This window comes from Onthophagus taurus, chromosome 3 (assembly GCF_036711975.1).
Source record: "Onthophagus taurus isolate NC chromosome 3, IU_Otau_3.0, whole genome shotgun sequence".
Lineage (NCBI taxonomy): Eukaryota > Metazoa > Arthropoda > Insecta > Coleoptera > Scarabaeidae > Onthophagus > Onthophagus taurus.
Window position 1 is genome coordinate 26,505,238 of NC_091968.1, and position 20,591 is coordinate 26,525,828.

Genomic DNA, 20,591 nt, shown 5'->3' on the forward strand with positions numbered 1-20,591 from the left:
AAACAAAAGATGATAGCACTTTGAGGTTTTTGGCATTAGCAGTATCTCGAAAAACGAGATCATGACATGTAAGCTACTTTTTTTGTAACTCTTATAGTTTCCGAGATAGCCTATTCGGACATCGAATTTGAACCACCCTGTACAACTCACACTATACCTAGAACTAGAATCATTTGGGTTTAGCCGCACGTCTTTAAAGACGGCTAAACCCGAATGATTCTAGTTCTAGGTATAGTGTTAGTTCTACTTTTACACTTGCACTGTCACTAGAACTAAAATGTTTCTAGTTTTAGGTCTAGTGTTAGATCTAATTTTATACTAAAACTGTTATTATATAGAACTAACACTGTCACTATATAGTATATCTTTAAAGACGTGCGGCTAAACCCAAATGATTCTAGGTCTAGTTCTAATGTTAGTTCTAGTGACAGTGCAAGTGTAAAACTAGAACTAACACTATACCTGGAACTAGAATCATTCGGGTTTAGCCGTCTTTAAAGACGTGCGGCTAAACCCAAATGATTCTAATTCTAGGTCTAGTGTTAGTTCTAGTTTTAATTATTATTAAGCGTTAGATATTGTATAGCATCAAATTGATAAATAATTTTTTTTAATTTTATAAATTTCTTCTTTATGACACATTACTCACCCCATCTAGCGGCAACCACCTATATTAAATAGTATCTTTGACAGTTTAAAATCACCGTTCGTATTTCTTCCTAATATAGTGAATTTTTAATAAGAAAAAGTATTACTGAATCAAATCAACCCATAAAAATACATTTTTGGACGCACATACTATATATTTAAACCGATTTTAAGTTCTTGGTAGAAATTATGCTCAAATGTGTAAGTAAAGAAAATATAACCTAACTTTTTATTCTTTAATTTTAATTTATTAAAACGAAAACGCAGTAAGTCGATTTTTTCTAAGTATTAAGTGTCTATTTATGAGTTGTGTTTGGAAACAAGATTAATAATTAACTTGTTTTTCTTAATTTTTTATATCTTTGTTGCTCACCCCATCTATCGGCAACCATATCAAGCTAAATTAATAATATTTTTGACAGTTTACAATCTTCGCTTGTAATTCTTTCTAAAATAGTGAAATTTTACAATTAAAAACGTGTTATTGAATCAAATCAACTCATCAAAGTACATTTTTGGACACATATTGTTTATTGAAAATGATTTAAGTTCTTGGTAGAAATTATTCTCCTCAAATTTATAAGTCAAGAAAATATAACCTCACTTTTTATCCCATCAATTATAACTATTTGCGGATTTAAATAAATAGGGGTGATTTATTAAAAGAAAAACACAGTAAGTCGATTTTTTTAGAGTCTACAGTTTTCATTTATGAGTTTCATTTAGAATCAAAATTAATAATTAATTAATTTTTTATGTCTTTGTTACTCACTCCATCTAGTGGCAACCATATTAACCTACATTAAATATCATCTTTGACAGTTTACATCTTGTCGATTATCTTCGCTTACATTTCTTCCTAAAATAGTGAATTTTTACAATTAAAAAGTGTTTTTGCATCAAAACAAATCGTCAAAATACGTTTTTGGACAAACATACTATTCGTTTAAAGTGATTTTAAGTTCTTGGTGAAATTATTCTCAAATTTGTAAGTAAAGAAATTATAACCTCACTTTTTATCCTGTCAATTTGAACTATTTTGGATTTAAATCAATAGGGGTGATATATTAAAAGAAAAATAGAGTAAGATTCATGATTAATTTTTTTTTCAAGCAAGGAGTTTTATACAAAGCTAGATTATTCTTGTGGATTTGTCTCGCAAAGACTTTATGTGACTATAGTTAATCCTATGATTGAAGTCCAAGTTATCAGTAAACTTTCACGAATTCAACGAGTAGCTCGATTAGCAATCTCTGGTGCGATAAGCACAACGCCAACTCTAGCAATGGATGTTTTGCTTGACCTATCTCCTTTGCATTTGCATTTAGCCATCATATGCCCAAAACTGCTCCCACATGACACTATACAAAGGTACTATAAGCACTCATATTGCTGAACTAGCACGAAAGTGCTAATAGACTTCGCCTACTGTGGACCAGTTTTGCTGGAATGATACATCGGTATTTCTATAGAAACTATCATATTTGCTGTCACCGGTAACAATTTCGACTAAAAAATTACTTTCTACAAATATCGTATTGTTTCTAGAAAAGTATAGACCAGCTATATTGAGTTCTTAAAGAGTTAATGAAATCATACTTATTATTATTATTAAATTATAGTAAAAAATCATGTCAAAATATCATTCCTCTGGCATGTTATAACTGGAGACGTCTAACATTATGTACATATTAGACAAAAATCTATTAACTTTCTTCATTTGTAATTTTACATTTTGATTAAGCAAACCCGAACTTTCAGTAAAGCTAGTCTAAAAACATGTTCCAATTTAAAACTCCCCTCAAAAAGATGATAGAAACTATGTTACCACCTTTAGCGGTCATTCCTCTGGCTCGCAAGAAGTACGTAAATAATATGATGGTAGATGGCGATATGTCTTCGCACGCAACCAGATATGCTTTTCCTAACCTAGTTCTTGCAGTGTCAGTAAGCAAATGTTGTCGAACTAAAACAATACGTCTTCTTTTTAACGTTTTGTTCCCAAATTGTTAATGTCACACACAGATTGATCATTCCTCTGGTAAGTGTATTTAATTTATTTATATTTTTGTTGCATCCATTCCCTCATTTAAATACGAAATAATGAGTTTCCTTTCCGTGGACCAATTTGTAGGTTATTCAATTTCCTAAACTAAAAACTAATAAACGAAGAAGTCGTCATTCCTCTGGCACCATTCCTCTGGATTACTGAGATCCAGAGGACTGATGACAGGCACAGAGGAATGACCAGTTCTAGAGATGCGATAAATGTATTTCTATGCAAATATCATTCCGTGAATACAACCCTAGGGAACGCAGTTACTACTTCAAATGGATGGCAGAAAAATGCACGTATGTTGACAAGACATCACAAAAAGAAAAGCAGGTTAGAAAGACATCAAAGAAGAAAGTTGAATGCCAGGTTTCTGATATTATAGCTGATTTTAAACAAAGTATTATACAATTTCTGAAGTACAAAGGCAGATCCTTACATCAGTACAAACAACTCAAAGAACTTAAAGAGAATCTTCGAATTACCGAGGCGGTTATTCACATGGATTTTAGTGATAACTACAACATTTTGGGCATTCCACTTCGGAGGATCAAGAAACCAGATATCTCTACATACTGTTGTTGTATATACCAAACAAGATGAGGTACAGCAACAATTTGGGCGCATTTAGACCCAATAATAAAGTGCATAACAAACTCTTACCCGTTGATACGCTTCACTTTATTAGTGACTCACCGTCGACTCAATACCGTAATAAAACCATGTTTTATTTCCTAGCAATCGAGTTGCCAAAATTGCACTCAAAAGTAAAAAATTTTACTTGGAACTATTTAGAAGCTGGTACTAAAAGGACGTCAGATAGATTGGTTGGTCAAGGAGCAGATATGGTCGAAATAAAAGCTATGTTGAATAACCTGTGCCAAAACGTTCAGAACATTACTTACTATCAGATTGATGCAGACAAAATTAATGAAATGTCCCAAAAACTTAAGAATGTTTTGCTACAAACTTTTAGAGGAACAATGAAAGTACACCAAATAAAAAAAGAAGATTATGAAAGTAGCATCAGATTAAACTTTTATGAACTTAGCACTTTCATAAACGGCAATAAAAAATACTTCATTGGTTCCCTTAAATTCAACAAAATTGGGCTTAATGATGAACTATCTTTAGTGACACGTTTAGTGATGATGAGGACACTCCTTTAAGCAGATATATCAGCGGTTCCATAAAAGTTCAAAATAAGCTACAGTTTGAAGATGTTTATTCTGACGAAGATGTTTTTTCGTTATTGCATTGAATATTCTTTTGTTTTAAGCAAGTTTGTATTTTAGTTTTCCCTATTCACTGTTTTGGTTTTAACATGCATATTATGCCTAATATTGTATTATTTTGCCGTATCAAATAAAAAAATCATTCCTCTGCTTGTATGTGTATGTAGGAAAGCGGAGGGTATGCTACGCACACAGCACCTAGGCCCCAACGGGCCCCTTGTACATCCTCCTACACTGTCTCCGGCTACATCAACCAGCCTAAGGAATTTCCGAAGGCTAGGATACAGCTCAGAGGTGTGTTCCTGATGCCATCTGTGGTCGGCCATTCCTCTCCGAAGTCTCTCATTCTGAGGTCTTGCAGAGTGGGGCATTCACACAAGATGTGTCGGACCGTCTCCTCGCTCTCTTTACAGAGGCGACAGAGAGGACTAATAGCAAGCTTACGGTTATAAAGATGCTTGTTTACCTTACAGTGACCCGTGACGAGTCCCGTTACAGTTCGTAGAGCGTTTCTACCAAGCCTTACGAAAGACAAGGCTGCCTCTGCTGAAGGATACTGTAATACTTCCTTAGACAGATGGCAACCCTTAACCCTATCCCACCAGTTCATGAACTTTTTGTGGGTAAAATCTTTAATTATCTCAATCTGAGTTGATAAGGACGGAGCGATTATCGGTTCAGGCGAACATGGCGCTCGCTTGGCAGCCCTTTTGGCAAGCCTATCAGCGTGCTTGTTACCTGAACAAGTCGAGTGTCCTTTTATCCATTGAAGTATGACACAGTTATGCACTGCGGCCTTCTCCAATGTCAGATGACAACCAATAACAAGTCCTGAGGTAATTGTTATTCTACTCAGGGCTAAAATAGCTTGTCTACTGTCAGTATAAATTGTAAAAGTCTTACCTACCAAGTTGGATCTGACAATAACGTCAGCGGCAAGTTGTATGGCGATTAACTCCGCCTGTATGACGGTGGTACTTATACCTAAAGGTTCAGATACGTGGAGTCGGAGATCGTACGAGAAGACTCCGGCTCCAGCTCCTTCCCGTCTCTTTGAACCATCAGTGTAGATTTTAAGGCTGTTTTTTACCTCTACTTCTGTGGAGCTTGGGTGGGTGAGATATTTCTTCGTAAAAATGTGTTGTAGGGGTGTAAAGTCCGTTACACACTCCAGAATTGGTGAGTAATCCACCATTTCATTCCAGAGATTGGCATTTTTACTATTTCTCTCACCCATTAGAATTCCTGCTGCTCGCAGTCGAGTCATGGTCACCAATGCCACCTCTTGGATGAACAAATGAAGTGGCGTTAGGTTTAACATGTTTTCCATGGCTGCAGTGGGGGTAGTCCGCAGCGCACCTGTAACATACAAACACGCAAGTCTCTGTACTTTATTAAGTGCGGTAGTGGATGTAGACTGTAGGGTCTTTGACCACCATACTACTGCACCATAAGTAAGCATAGGTCGGATTACAGCCGTGTAAATCCAGAGGGCATTTCTGGGTGACAAACCCCATGTCTTACCTATAGCCCTCCGGCATTGACCGAATGCAACGTACGCTTTTTTTACTCTATTATCTAGGTGGGCTCTCCATGTCATTTTATTGTCAAGTGTGATGCCCAGATATTTAACTTCTTTTGACAATACCAATGGAGTATCAGCAAGGGATGGCATTCTGGGATTGCCAACCTTCCTCATCCGTGTGAAAAGAATCAACTCTGTCTTCTTAGGATTCACAGAGAGTCTTTGTTCGTCACACCAAGTCTCTATCAGTTTGAGAGCTACTTGCATCCTGTCAAACAGCACGTTTATATACTTGCCTTTGACGAGAATGGTTAAATCATCTGCGTAACCAACTGTGATAAAGTTGGCTTCGGCGAGGCGGTTCAAGAGGCTATCCAGGGTGAGGTTCCACAAAAGCGGGGATAGTACACCCCCTTGTGGACAGCCTCGAGTAACTCCTCCTTGAAGACTGACATCGCCAGCCCTAAGCTTAACTATCCTATGTTTAAGAGTGTTCTCAATCCAACCACAAAGAGTCGGTGGAACATTATGCTCTAACAAGGCATCGTTAATACCAGAGAAAGTTGTTTTATCAAAAGCTCCCTCTATATCTACGAAAACCCCCAGGGCGGACTCCTTTAGGTCCAGCGCCCCACCAACAAAGCTGGTCACTGAGTGAAGAGCCGTTAGTGTGGACTTGCCCTGAGTGTAAGCGTGTTGATTAGGATTTACTGGTTTAGTTGGAAGACAGAAATCTCTAATATAGCGATCACACAGTCTCTCCAGAGTTTTCAAAAGAAAGGAGGAGAGACTGATTGGTCTAAACGATTTCGGTGTGAAATAATCAAGCTTACCCGGTTTTGGTATGAAGTTCACTGTGACCTCACGCCATCGACTGGGTATATAGCGCAGCGCCAGGCATGCTTGGAAGATTTCTACCAGGTGAGGTACTAAATCCTCCAGACCCCATTGTAAAAGGGCTGGTATAATACCATCTGGTCCTGGTGTCTTGAACGGCGAGAAACTGTTGATGGCCCACCGTATTTTATCCTCCCTGCAGATCTCTTCGGCTGAAATCCAATCATCTGCAGTAGGTTCATGGTTGGTGTCCTGTTGTACTTGTACGGAACTTCCGGAACCTGAAAAATGCACCTCCATTAATAAATGAAGACTCTCCAAAAGGTTGTCGGTATAAGAACCGTCAGCCTTTTTTAGTAAGCCAATTCGTCGTTCAGGGTCTGAAGCCAGAACCCGATTTAACCGAGAAACTTCGCTGCATGAGGAAACTTCCTCACAAAATTTCCTCCACGTTTCTCGTTTTCTGTGACGAACGCTTTTTTTGAACTCCGCTAATTTTCCTTTATAAAGTTTCCAGTCGGAGTCTGATTTTGAGATTTTAGCTATTCCTCTGCTTATCTCGTCATTCCTCTGCATATCGTTTTTACAAAAACAAGTCAATTCTGGCTAGACAATAATTGAACTGTTTGATCTTGAACTTTGCAAGGTTCATTTTGAACAAAAGTTCGTGTTTGTGTATTAAAAAACAAAATTTGGAACACAAAAACTATTTTCAAATTACCATGTGAAAAATGATAGTTTCTGTATAATCACCCACATGCTACGTTGTTTATAACATCGTCACTATCAAACACGAGAATATTTTAGGCATTAAAGTTCTAATGGGTGTCTTTACTGAGCACTGCCGATTAAAGACCCTTCAATTTGTTGGGACGATGTTGGATGCCGATTATGTCTGTAGGATGAAGAGACGGTTGAGCATCTTTTATGCCATTGCCATGCTGTTAATTGTATCAGATTCTCGATCTTAGAGGTCGCGATGCAAGATTAATTTATGTATTGTAATGTACTCACTCCATCTAGTGGCAAACTATATTAACCTATATTAATTAGCATTTTTGACAGTTATCTTTGCTTCCATTTTTTTTCTAAAATAATGAATTTTTGCAAATATATAATTGAATCAAATCAAATCGTCAAAATACGTTTTTAAACACACAAACTAATTATTTATTGTGATTTTAGGAGTGGTGAAGAAATGTTCCTCCTCGAATTTGTTAATGAAGAAAACCTAACCTAACTTTAAATACTTGATGATTTAAGAAAACCGGGGTAAGTCGATTTTTATTAATTTTTGATTCGATTTTAAAGAAGTATATTAAATAAATTAACCCTGTAATAATGTAGATTATTGTTTCGCGATTCTTGCTCAGTACACGTTCTATCCGTATAACGAGCGACAAGGTAGGGAAACAAAGAGGGAAGGGAGAGGTCTTGTAAGGGAAGTTTCGTGTTTCGGGGGGATGGTTCCCAGGGATTTTTCGCCACCCACCACCTATATTCACGGAGTTTCCCCAGCAGCAACAGCCTGATGGAGAGTACGTATTCCACAGGTAGCTTTGGACGAACGGGGTTGATGGTGGTTGGTTGGATGTTGGTGGGGGTGCTGAAGCAAGCTGAAGTCGGGTCGATCGATGACGTCAGTAACACCCACACAATGCAGGGATGCCGCATTCCGCCCTCGTTCTGCGGTCCCAAACATGTCAAGACAGTAGTTTGAGTTTAAAATAGGGGTCTTCGTCTTCTTTGTGTTATGGGGTTGTTTACGGGAATGAGATAAAAAAATTGTCGCAATAGATCTTCTTTTTAATCTCGATTTTTTTTGTTGGGTTTTAGGGTGGGTGTTGAAATTTGTCTGGGGGTCAATTTAAAACTAATTTAAACTTTGAAGTTGCAAAAGAAAATAACGAGATGATGATGTATTTTATATAAAAAATTTTCCGAGATAAAGTGATTTTTTTTCATCTAGTATATCAAACTTTTCGTTTTACGTCAATTTGCTGTGTGTTGAAGGAGCAATTTTCGCAGCCCTGACACGCGTACGACCCCTTCTCTACACCGTGACCCATATTTCGTGGAAATCCGCAATTTCTAGTAAACAGGAGAGAAAAGCGCGTGTTACAAAAAAAAAATACTACGTTTTTATGTTTATTATTATTTTCAATGACCAAATTAAACGAAAACAATTTAATCGGAAAATAACTTTTTCGTTTATAGAGTTGGATTGAATGTGGAGTTTGTTTATTAAATTAAAAAAAAAAATCGAACGTGCAGAATTTAACAAAAAAAGTTACAACAGTAAATTGCGAATCCCACACGGTTAAATAAACCAACAACTACTAACCCGGATGTAATCCGCAAACAAACCTGTACGATTTCGTTTCGGTCGAGGGGCACGGTTCCGCGGTAAAATTCTGATCACGTGCTATTTCGTTTTAATCATAGCTGATGTAGGTGGTCCATGAAATCTCGATATAATGGACTTTGTTAGAACGGACTTTAAGTATGACAAAATATTTTTAAGTTATACTATCTCCAAACTCTACATCATCTTCAAATCTGCCAACTTGTTGGCAGCATGAGCTATTATATCTCCAAACTCTATATATCATCTAGAAATCTGCCAACTTGTTGGCAGCATGAGCTATTATATCTCCGAACTCTAGATATCATTTTGAAGTCTGCCAACTTATTGGCAGGATGACCTATTACATCCCCAAACTCTAGATATCATCTTGAAGTCTGCCAACTTGTTGGCAGCATGAGCTATTACTGATCCAAACTCTATATATCATTTTGAAGCCTGCCAACTTGTTGGCAGCATGAGCTATTACATCTCCAAACTTTATATATCATTTTGAAGACTACCAACTTGTTGGCAGCATGAGTTATTACTGTTCCAAACTCTATATATTATTCTAATGCCTGCCAACTTGTTGGCAGCATGAGCTATTACATCCCCAAACTCTAGATATCATCTTGAAGTCTGCCAACTTGTTGGCAGCATGAGCTATTACTGATCCAAACTCTAGATATCATCTTGAAGTCTGCCGACTTGTTGGCAGCATGAGCTATTACTGATCCAAACTCTATACAGGGTGATTCATTAGCTCTATGACAAACTTTGGCAGATGAAAGGTGATGCGATTCTAACGAAAAAATGTTATATGAATATGGGTCTGATTCATTTTGGTTAAAGAGTTACAAGCCTTTGAAAATGCACGCTTCACATCGACGAAGTAAAGATTTGCAACAATCGCAACAATAATTATGAAACACAAATACAGAGTTGGCTGTGATAACAAAACTGAGTTCTTTATGTCAAACATTTCAATTTACTCTATTCTGTGTGTTTCAAAGTTTATAATTGTCAGAGTTTTGATCGAAAACGAAAATGCGACTGAAGAATATGCAGATATTATTTTTGTATACGGGCTTTGTAACGGAAACGCTCGGCAAGCAGCAAGAGAATACCTTCGTAGGTTTCCAAATAGACATCAACCTGCCCATACAGTGGTTAGTGCATCATTTCGCACTGAGAGAAACAGGTAACCCCATTCCACTACATTCCGTTCGTCCCCATGATGTGAATGTACAAAATGAAGAACGTGTTATTGATTTAGTACTTGACGACTCTTCAATTAGTACTCGGCGTATAGCGAGCATGTTACAAATATCCCAAAGTTTTGTATGGCGTGTATTGAATCGAGAAATGTTACATCCGTTTCATCGCCAAAATGTTCAAGCATTACATCCTGGAAATACTGAGCAACGCTTAGCATTTTGCCACTGGATTATTCAGCAACATGCTCAAAATAATAACTTCATTTCCCAAGTTCTGTGGTCTGATGAAGCGTGTTTCACTAGGGACGGCATAAATAATTATCATAACGAACATGTGTGGTCCTTGCAAAATGTGTGAACATGTGTGGTTTAGTGTAAACGTTTGGGGTGGCATTTTTAACAATTCTTTGCTACCTGTATGGGTGATAAATGAACGCTTAAATGCAAATATGTACAGAAATTTCTTGGGACATAACCTTTTCGATTTTATCGACGACGTACCACTTAACATCGTTCAAAATATGTGGTATCAGCACGATGGTGCACCACCACATCGAGGAAGAGAAGTCATCGCTTGGTTACATGAACATTTTCCAAACAAATGGATTGGCAATGGAGGTCCAGACCACGATCCCCAGATCTAAATCCGCTGGATTATTATTTCTGGGGACACATGAAGCAGCTTGTGTACCATGTAGAAATTATTACCCGTCAGCAACTACTGGACAGAATTCAAGATGCAGCTAATAGCATACGGAATGATCCAAATATCATACGTCGTGTGAATCTTTACTTCGTCGATGTGAGGCGTGCATTCAAGCTGAAGGCGGACATTTCGAACAATTTTTGTAATTTTTAAACTTATTTTTTATGTTACATTTTCATTTGCCTATTAAACTGTGTAAAATTTTCAAAGGCTTGTAACTCTTTAACCAAAATGAATCGGACCCATATTCATATAACATTTTTTCCTTAGAATCGCATCACCTTTCATCTGCCAAAGTTTGTCATAGAGCTAATGAATCACCCTGTATATCATTTTGAAGTCTGCCAACTTATTGGCAGGATGAGCTATTACTGTTCCAAACTCTATATATTATTCTAATACCTGCCAACTTGTTGGCAGCATGTGCTATTACTATACATGACTTAACTGACCACCGGTCCTTACCGTCTGATTTAGATAACGTATTTAATTGGTGTCGGCTCAACAAGCTCCATTTTAATGTGTCTAAATGTGAGTCAATGACGTATATATTGAGGAAGAGGCCGATAGAATTTGTATATAAAATAAATAATGTGAATTTGAGGCGTGTTGTTAAAAAGAGAGGCTTGGGTGTGTTGTTTTCGCCTGGTTTATGCTTTGCTGAACATATTGAAGCCACAGCTTTGCGTCTCTTAGGATTTGTCATTACAATTTCTCAAAGTTACAGACACTGTAATTACTGTTCAATTCTTTAGTGCGATCTAAGCTGGAATATGCGGTAATAGAATGGGATCCCGGGTCAATTCTTTATTCTAATTTAATAGAAACTATTCAAAATAAATTCATTAGGTATCTCTACTACAAAAAATTCCGTGTTTTCATTGGTTTTAGATCGTACGAATTTGCACGCAAATTATTTAAGATCACCAGATTGTCTCACAGAAGAAAAATTATATCAGAGTGATATAATTTTCTACATAAAATGTTGAATAATAGTATAAATGCTCCATTAATATTAAAAAATATTGGTTTCTATGCGCCTGCATATTGTGGTAGGCTAAAGAATTTTTTCTAAGAAAGAATCCTTTCACTGTACAACACACTGTCGAGTTCTTCCTTCATACCTCTGTTTGGCATTGGTATTAGATCGTTTAAACAACATTTGACACCTTTGATAAGTGCTGCAACCACCCAGTAGCCAAACTTGATTTTTGTCATTGAATTTTTTAAAGTTTTGGTTCAACATATCCTCCGCGCGTTCTGTGATGGGTTAATTAACATTTATGCTTGATCTTGGTTGTTTTGCTTGTTTTTATTGGTTATATTATGTACTAGTAGACTTAAGTTCTGAAATTTGTAATTAGGGCCAACCCTGTAATTTCGGAAGTAAAATAAAATAAATAAATAAATTACATCCCCAAACTCTAGATATCATTTTGAAGTCTGCCAACTTGTTGGCAGCATGAGCTATTACATCTCCAAATTCTATATATCATTTTGAAGTCTGCCAACTTGTTGGCAGCATGAGCTATTACTGTTCCAAATTCTATATATTATTCTAATGCCTGCCAATTTGTTGGCAGCATGAGCTATTACATCCCCAAACTCTAGATATCATCTTGAAGTCTGCCAACTTGTTGGCAGCATGAGCTATTACTGTTCCAAACTCTATATATTATTCTAATGCCTGCCAACTTGTTGGCAGCATGAGCTATTACATCCCCAAACTCTAGATATCATCTTGAAGTCTGCCAACTTGTTGGCAGCATGAGCTATTACCTCTCCAAATTCTATATATCATTTTGAAGTCTGCCAACTTGTTGGCAGCATGAGCTATTACTGTTCCAAACTCTATATATTATTCTAATGCCTGCCAACTTGTTGGCAGCATGAGCTATTACTGATCCAAATTCTATATATCATTTTGAAGTCTGCCAACTTGTTGGCAGCATGAGCTATTACTGTTCCAAACTCTATATATTATTCTAAAGCCTGTCCACTTGTTGAAAGCATGAGCTATTACATCCCCAAACTCTACAGGTGTTAAATTACCGTGTGGTTTTGCCAGTACGACGACGAAACATCTTTTCTAGACAAAATCTAAATAATTTTTTTATTCAAATACTTTTAAACATTGTTTATTTATAAAAAAATGATTAAACTATACTATTAATCAGCAACAAGTATAAAATTTATAATAACTGTTCAAATATTTCCCCACCCACTTCAATACATTTATTAACCCTTTTACTAAAACGTTCTTTACATCTTAAAAAGTTTTCTTGGCTACTATTTCTGCATAAATTTCTTATCCGCTCTTTCATGTTTTCTGGCGTAGTCGATACTTCGCGATAAACATTATCCTTATGAACGGCCCACAAAAAAAATCAAGATGTGTTAAATCAGGTGATCTGGCAGGAAATGGACCTCCTCTTCCAATCCATCGCCCAGCATAATATCGATCGTGCAATATGTGAAAAATCCCATCATTTTGCAGCCACATATTTTGTCTTTTCCCTGCTCAAATCTACAAGTAACGTTGGTAAGACGTCAACTAAAAAATTTTAGTACTTCTAATTATGCCACACCAAATATTAACAGACCAAGGTCATTGATGTTTTACTTCACGCAACCATGTCGGATTGTCAACGCTCCAGTAGTGCATGTTATGTCTATTGACTTGTCCTTTGTTTGTAAAAGTAGACTCATCCGAAAATAGCACGTTATCAAATTGACATAACAACAAATTGCCTATCGACAAAATATTAATCGATTTTCAAAATCACCTCCATAAAGCTGTTGATGCAATGACATGTGTTATGGGTGATACTTGTTGCGCTTTAATATTCTAAAATCTTGACTTGCTGTCAATTTCAAGTCGTCGAGTGCCAACTTGAGGATTAACCTACGATTTATCGCAATTTCCTTTTCTTTCGTAGTTACAGTTCCTCGCCGAATTTTTTTTCTTGATTCCACATTTCCAGTGTTAGTGAAATCATTCACAACTCTGTAAAAGGTACTTCTCGAAGGCGTATTTCGATCAGGAAAACGTTCTAGATACAAAGCTATACTATCAGCAACTTTTTTGCCACTTTCTCCATAAATAAAAATCATTTCGACTTTTTTTGCCACACTTAGAGTATCCATGATTTAATGACTTGGTTTAAACACTTTGCCTTAATGTAAAACGATGGAATGAATTCAGAATTTGTTGCCTAGCAGTTTTTATGCAAATTTAGTTTTACCTGTTACATTTTAAAACAATTCTACCAATTAAGTCTCTGAAAGCGATATTCTGCAAATGCTGACATAAGCAGTTCCACGAACTCTTCTTTTTTATGCGTTATTCTATTATCAAATTGACAAAGGCGAAGAAATGTCGGAACCTTTTAGACCTCTTTCCAAATGTATTTGCGACGAGCCAGATCATCTGGATTTTTTTTGTTGAGCATTCTTAAATAGTATTCTAAAAATTAAGAACTAAAGACAATGTATCTAAGCGGGTAGAAAAATGTTTAAAAATTCATAAATCTTATTTGTTCTTGCTAGATTATAAACGTTAGTTAATTGTTTCTGAAGAAGTTTCAATTTTTTTCAAAAGATGTTTTGCCGCTGTACAGGGTGTCCAAATTTCGATGGGTTTTGCAGAGTATCTCAGTTATTACGAAAGATAGAAAGTTGCGGCTTTCGCGAACCTGAACTACTTTTTTGTGAAACTTACAATGACGCAAACAAAATTTTCATAGCCCTTTTCGTTTTTGATATACAGGGAGTGTTTGAAATTTACGATTTTCAGACACCTCCTGTATCTCGGCCTTCCGGAAACGTAAAAACGGGTTCTAATAGGTTTTTGTCACGTAGAATCCAATGGTGCACGTCGAATTTTTCTAGTCATCACAGTTTTTGAGTTATAAAGAGCTGAGTATTTTAGAAGTTGAGTATTCAGTATTTGAGTTGTGATCATTTGGGTTTAGCCGCACGTCTCGAAAGATGGCTAAACCCGAATGATTCTAGTTCTAGGTATAGTGTTAGTTCTACATAATAGCAGCGCTAGTACAAAACTAGAACTAACACTATACCTAGAACTAGAATCATTCGGGGTTAGCCGTCTTTCGAGACGTGCGGCTAAACCCGAATGACTCTAGTTCTAGGTATAGTGTTAATTCTACATAGTAACAGCGTTACTATAAAACTAGAACTAACACTATACCTAGAACTAGAATCATTCGGGTTTAGCCGTCTTTCGAGACGTGCGGCTAAACCCGAATGATTCTAGTTCTAGGTATAGTGTTAGTTCTACATAATAGCAGCGCTAGTACAAAACTAGAACTAACACTATACCTAGAACTAGAATCATTCGGGTTTAGCCGTCTTTCGAGACGTGCGGCTAAACCCGAATGATTCTAGTTCTAACTATAGTGTTGGTTCTACATAATAGCAGTGCTAGTATAAAACTAGAACTAACACTATACCTAGAACTAGAATCATTCGGGTTTAGCCACACGTCTCGAAAGATGACCACGTGGTAATAAAAAAGAGTAAGTGGGTGATGACCGATTTATTATTCGTTTGAATAAACAAAGTCATTAATCATTTTTACGAAAATCACTTTCTATTTTTAATACAACCCCTATTTAGGAAGTCTCTAGAACCTAAGTAGTGAGAAACACAAATAAGAAAATAATAATAATACGAAACTGATTAAGCGTCTATATTTAGAATATCGAGCGTGATCTTGTTGGCTCTTTACTTGAGTGTGGAGGATGAGAAAAATAGTTGTAAAATTGGGGTTGGTTGGTTATGAATGAAACTTCCGCCCACGACATCAATAAGAATGAAACTCGAACGACGATAGTTTTATGGATTCAACGTGGGACGTTTCATGTCTCTTGAAAGGGGTAGTCCATTTTATCTCTATCATTTATGTCGTTTCTTAAAATATTTCTTATGAAACAGCGAGAAGATGGAAAAATTTTATTTTTATTAAAAAGATAAAGGAAAATATATTTCTCTTTCTTTTTAATTTCTTGAGTCACCTTAAATGTAAATAACTCCACTGGAACTAAACTATCATGAATCATGGTTTCTTGGAACGAATGATATCATGTATTTTTTAAATGGGGGCGTGTTTTGTCAACATGATACGTATCTTAGATTTTAGATTATATTGATTTATTCGTATTCTTCATGGTTAATTTAACTAAAACATTTGTTTAAAAAAAAAAATAGTAAAAAGTATTAGTTTCACGATTATTATTAGATATGTTTTTAACTTTCGTGTGGTCAAACTGCGGATGGAAGTGTTAAGTTATGATTTATAGTGATAGTGAAAATTGGTCTAAAATAAAATTGACGGCATCATATTGGTGTAAATTAAGGAAATAAGAAGAGTTTATGCACCAAACAGCAATTAGATATGTATCTAACACAAGGATAGTATACAAAGAATAAATAAGAAGGACTAAAAAAAGTGTTAATGATTTTTGAAACACCGGAAATGTTAATATGTTAACATATACTCTAATATATAATTAAACACTACCTGAATTGAGAAATCTATTTGAAGCAAATTTGAATCAGATAAAACAAGACGGAACTCCAGCTCATTTTGGCGTGAATGCTCGGTGTTATCTAGACGAGATATTGATATGGATTGGTAGGCGAGGTAGTATTGAATGGCCGGATTTCAATTCTCAAGACTCTGTTGAGTGGGAATATGTGAAATGTCGGAATTACAAAACTTAACCAAGAATAAAGATTTCAAAGATTTTCTTTCTGGGAGTCAGTTCGGGATAGTTTAAGTACAGTTATGCTACTATTATAACTTACATTAACAGTCCATTAACCACCACCGTTCTCAATTTAAACCCTATTCCGGGGGTAATACGCAGAATATTGATAGAATCTGGAGCGATAGGCAACGTGAGATAATGTATGGGTATGGAATTACTGTTTAATAACTTGAGTAATGTTGAGTAATATGTGGTGTGGTTATAAGTCGTCTTCATCACAACATTAGATATAGTGACTACACTGTACCCGGTCAAACACATCAACGTTTCCTCGGTTAACATATTTAAATATAAATGTTAGCGCTCATATTTATATAGAATCCAACTCGAGTTATTCCCCAAGTTGCTCTATTTCATATTCATAGATAAACTCGAGGTATTCCCCGAGTTGTCTATACAGGGTGCCCGGAAATTGCGTTCATATATTTAAAGGTATGATTCTACATAAAAAATCATGAAGAAAAGTTCATATAAAGATGTGTCCTAAAATGCTTCCTAAGGGAGTTAGAGCGCTTTGAAGAAGACGTTCAATATGAGGTTATTTCTCATTATTTCAAAAACTACTAGGGTTAGAAACACGAAATTTTGCATATCCAGCTATTTTTACGGGGGGAATACGATAATCGAATAAAAAATTAGAAGGAATGTGCAGTTGCGGAAATAAGGGATAGGGGGCGCAATTTATTTCCCATATTTTTTTTTGCTTTGATCTTTTCACCATTTTAACCTCAAAATTAGAATCTACGGAAAAAAATACATAAAAAATGTTCTGCTTATAAAATGGTCTACGACCACTCGTTTTCAAGATAAATAATGCTAAGTAAAATACTGCACACAAACATGTGTATTAAACTATCACTAAAAATCTTAGTAGGCTCCTTTCATTTGTTGATCTTTGCTGTCAAACGGTCGATAAAAAATTATTTTAGTGCAACAACCATTATAAATTGCGTTTAATTAAATCAAAATGGTTCAATACTCAAACGAAGAGATGGCAAACATTCACTTTACGTACGGTAGAGCTGATGGAAATGCCAGAGAAGCACGAAGATTGTACGCAGAACGATATCCAAACCTACAACTTCCCTGTGAACAAACGTTCGCTTCTATTCATAGAAGATTGTGTGAAACTGGGCGCTTTAAGGAAAATCGTTGCGACTGTGGAAGCTCATGCACTACGAGGACTGTAGAAGTGGAAGAAAGGGTGCTCGATGCAGTAGCTATCAATCCTACGGTAAGCACTAGGAGATTATCGGTACAAGAAAATGTGCCGAAAACCACCGTTTGGGAGGTATTTAAAGATCAGCTACTGCATCCATATCATTTCCAAAAGGTGCAGGCCTTAAAACCCACCGATAGCATCCCAAGACTACAGTTCAGTCGTTGGATTATGGAACAATGGCGCCATGACAGAAATTTTCCGGAAAAAGTGTTGTTTACCGATGAAGCTGGATTTACCCGAGATGGCGTCATTAACTTCCATAATATCCATGTTTGGGCCGATGAAAACCCATACAATGTTTTAGCCACGAAACATCAAGAAAGATTTTCTATTAATGTATGGGTTGGTATTATTGGGGATCATTTAATTGGTCCGCATGTACTTGATAACCGTCTCAACGGTACAACTTATCTTAACTTTTTGCAAAATACCTTGTTTGAACTGATGGAAGAAGTGCCGTATCAAACACGAAGGGAAATGTGGTTTATGCATGATGGGGCTCCTCCTCATTTCAGCGTTCAAGTACGGCAATATTTAAATGAAACCTACCGTGAAAGATGGATAGGTCGAGGAGCGCCCGTAGCATGGCCCGCACGATCGCCAGACTTAAATCCCATAGACTTCTTTCTCTGGGGTTATCTTAAATATTTAGTGTATGCAACACCAGTTAACAATGTCGAAGAGCTAGAACAACGTGTAAGGGACGGTTGTAACACTATTCGAAACAAACAAGGTATTTTTTGGAAAGTAAGACGTTCATTAATTAAACGAGTGAGATGTTGCATTGACATGGATGGTGGAATTTTTGAACAATTCTTATAACTTTTTTTGGTGTTATTTGTTAAAAATTTAAGTGCTTTTTGTTAATGTTTTAAGTTAAACTTTTTATTTTTGTTAAATTGTTAATACGTTTTGTTTAGATTGTTTTTTTAAGGTTTTGGTAAAATTTTAAGTTATTATGAAAAATTAGTAATAATCATCTTTTGAATAATTTTGATAAAATTAACCATGATTGGAAAAAAATTTTGTAGACAATGTACGAAGTAATTTTTTATCACCCATTTGACAGCTTAAATCAAACCAATGGAAGAAGCCTATTAAGATTTTTAGTGATAGTTTAATACACATGTTTGTGTGCAGTATTTTACTTACAATTAGTATCATTTATCTTGAAAACGAGTGGTCGTAGACCGTTTTATAAGCAGAACATTTTTTATGTATTTTTTTCCGTAGATTCTAATTTTGAGGTTAAAATAGTGAAAAGATCAAAGCAAAAAAAATATGGGAAATAAATTGCGCCCCCTATCCCTTATTTCCGCAACTGCACATTCCTTCTAATTTTTTATTCGATTATCGTATTCGCCCCGTAAAAATAGCTGGATATGCAAAATTTCGTGTTTCTAACCCTACTAGTTTTTGAAATAATGAGAAATAACCTCATATTGAACGTCTTCTTCAAAGCGCTCTACCTCCCTTAGGAAGCATTTTAGGACACACCTTTATATGAACTTTTCTTCATGATTTTTTATGTAGAATCACACCTTTAAATATATGAACGCAATTTCCGGACACCCTGTATATACGATGTATTAATCAAAGACGGTACTTCAAATTTTAAATGTTATAAAATATGGTAAATACTAAATATATTCTACGTGTTGAAGATTTAAATTATTATATTGATCGAAACAAATTGGTGGAGGCGCCGGGATTTTAATCATTATTTTCAAAATAATATTTATCATTATTATAATCATTATCACCAAATAAATATTAAAACTGTCAATTAATGATAAAAAAGAAACGTAGTTGTCTGACTTACCGATAACGATCTTTCTTTCCATTTATTTGTTTTTAAATTAAATATTGTTATGAATAATTGACTGCAATACTTAATTTAACATCTTCTTAACATTTTTAATAATCTTTTTCGCTATTTCAAGCAAAGTTTGAACTGTCAATTAATAATTGGGACACAACGATATAAAAATTATAGATCGATTTTTATTTTAATAGAAATTTTTGATCAATTTTTTTTTATTTATTGATAATAACGGTTTTAATCGATTTGTTTAAGTGTAAATTAAGAATGTATGAATTAATGTTATAAATTTAAAAACGAATTAACGAGTTAATTTTTTTAGTAATCCGTAAAATTTTACGTCTATGTTCTTGAGTGTCGAATGAAATAAGTTTTTGAATTATTTTAAGCTGATTTTTTTAATTGAATTAATTAAAACATTTACCTTGTTATCCCTGAAATTGATTTACACCGACATTTCGATTAATAAAATGTTTTAACAAATTTAAGTCACAACTACAAGTAATTAAAACTGTCAATTAATGATAAAAACAAAACGTAGTTATCTGACTTACCGATAACGATCTTTTCTTTCCGTTTATTTGATTTCAAATTAAATATTGCTATAAATAATTGAATGCAATACTTAATTTAACATCCCCGGAATCATTTCATAAAAATTTATTTCACAACCTTAATTTTTAATGATTTTTTCGCTGTTTCAAGCAAAGTTTGAACTGTCAATTAATAATTGGGACACAACGATATAAAAATTATAGATCGAATTTTATTTTAGTAGACATTTTTGAGCGATTTTCTTTTTATTTATTGATAATAACGGTTTTACATTCGTTTAAGTGTAAATTAAGAATGTATAAATTAATTTTATAAATATAAAAACGAATTAACGAGTTAATTTATTTAGTAATCCGTAAAATTTTATATCTACAGTTGCTCTCAAATTTAAGTATACAGGGGAATGGAAAATAGAGAATTGTGAATGTTTCAACTAATTATTAATTTGTTTTAAACTTTGTGATGTATATGTTACTGTAAAAGCTCGAACTACGATAAATCTTAGTGTAGCGTGTAATGTGGATATTTCACATTTGGATATTTATTTGCTGATGTTGCATTTCTTCTTTCTATTTCGATATTGGCTCTTTAGTTATAAAAATTTCTTGAGGTTGGGTTGCATTTTCTGTTTC